The sequence below is a fragment of the Centruroides vittatus genome, unplaced genomic scaffold, assembly GCF_030686945.1.
Source record: "Centruroides vittatus isolate TY-2023 unplaced genomic scaffold, ASM3068694v2 contig_808, whole genome shotgun sequence".
NCBI lineage: Eukaryota > Metazoa > Arthropoda > Arachnida > Scorpiones > Buthidae > Centruroides > Centruroides vittatus.
The window spans coordinates 310,871-312,881 of NW_027122526.1; positions in this window are offsets into that span (position 1 = coordinate 310,871).

A 2,011-nucleotide genomic window follows, 5' to 3' on the forward strand; every position below is an offset into this window, starting at 1 on the left:
CTTGCGTATGAAAGTAACATTAATTAAAGAAAATATTTTCTTCAATAGTTTTCAAAATTAAGTTTAAAACATTTGTTCTTTATATTTAATGAAAGATTTTAATTTTAACATATATTGAAAAATTTCAATTTTGATAAATTTATAACTAATTTCCGATTGCTATCAATTTATATTGATTTCTATGACAATTTTTTATTTTGATCTTCACTACGAATATTCAACGTGCACGTGCTTGTTTTAAATGTTTCTCGACGTTTTTGTCGGTTGTGAAGTTGGACGTGCCCGTCCCTCCCCGAAGCATCGGGTCTTAAACTGCTTTAGTGACAACGTTAGAAACATGTCACCACATTTGTGTTTTTTTGTGTGAAGCCGAAACTGAAAAACCTACGCCGCGAAGTCCGTCTTTGTTTTTCTAGAAAATACCTAGTTTTCGTTATTTATAAATATGGTAGTTGAAAGGCCGGTTAGCCAAAGCGTCAGCTGCCGCTCTTTGGGATCCTGATTCGATTACAAGTCGAAAACTTGAGAAATTTCTTGATATCTATCTCGGATATGTCGGGCCTCATCCTCGCATTATGGGTCTGGTCGAATTCCTGATTAAAAAGATCCTCTTGGGAACTGTTTAATCACACTCTTTATAAATTTGGCGGAAGAGTAAAAACATAACTAATATGACAGTTGCGTTCTAATGCTTTATGAAAATTTATTCTTTCTTGTTAGAACTGTAATTTAATTTCTGTTTGAGAGGTTATTTTCTTTCATAGATACATTTTTTTTATATATTTGCAGCTTTTATGGGTATTAAACAGCAAATCAGTGTAGTGATAAATCACTATAGTAGTTATATGTACAGTACTGTACATATATATATATATAGGAGTTCCGTTTTCCGTATCGGAAGTCTAGATGTCGCGCGTGTTAATTGTTTTCGCGTTGTCATACCACCCTTTTGCCGGGTGCGTGTAAGTACAGTTAGGATTGGTCGGTGCTTACCACGTGACGTAGCTGTAACCCGGATGGCGGGCAATATAAATGGCGACGCTCCATGTGTGGAGCCATCTTTTTTTCCGCTGACCGGATCAACGACTGGATGGAAGGACCGGTGGATTTGTCCGAGGAATTCATCGAGGAGTACTTTGTAGCTTAACGTCGTTTGTACCTATTGTATATATTTTTTCACGCGTAGTTCTAGATTCATTTACAATTGTCGGGTATATGCTTGTTATAAGATTTGATTCACCTAGTTTATGTCGCGAAACAAAAAAAACGTAATTGTATAAATGTAGATATTGTGATCCTAAGTTTTATAAAGAATATATAGTTATCGAAAATTCGTCGTGTGCTTATATTTGTGAGATCCTTTACACACTTGCCATTTTTATACGTCGGGAACAATTCGTTGGTCCTCGATACTACATCAGAAATAAAGCTGAATTCATTTATTTTACGTGGAACTGAAGATAGTTTAACATAAATTTAAGATCGTTGTACTTTTATAAATACATATTGAAATTGAATAAATTCAAAATTCGATTTTTAACGCTATTGGTTATTTTGGTAACTATCTAAAATGCTATAATTATAACTACTTAAAACTATAGTAAAATAATTTTTTAAATTTTTAAATCTTAACATTTGTATAACTATTTGCAACATAATTGCAATATAGTAAAATACATATATATAGTAAAATTTATATTTTTCATGGATGGCAATTTATATCGATTGAGTGTTAATTTTTAATGCAAATACAATACCGTATTTTACGGACTATAAGACGCACCTTAATTTTTAAGCATTTTTTTAAAAAAAATACCTATAGGCTGCTACGGACTATAAGACGCTCCTGAATTTTGACGGCAATTTTTCAAAGAAAAAAGTGCGTCTTATAGTCCGTAAAATACGGTATATACAATTATATTATGTCACAATTTCGCCCATTAAGGCAGCTGATTAACATTTATATGAAGTAGTTTCTACTTTATATAAATTTAAAAGATGGTATTGTAAT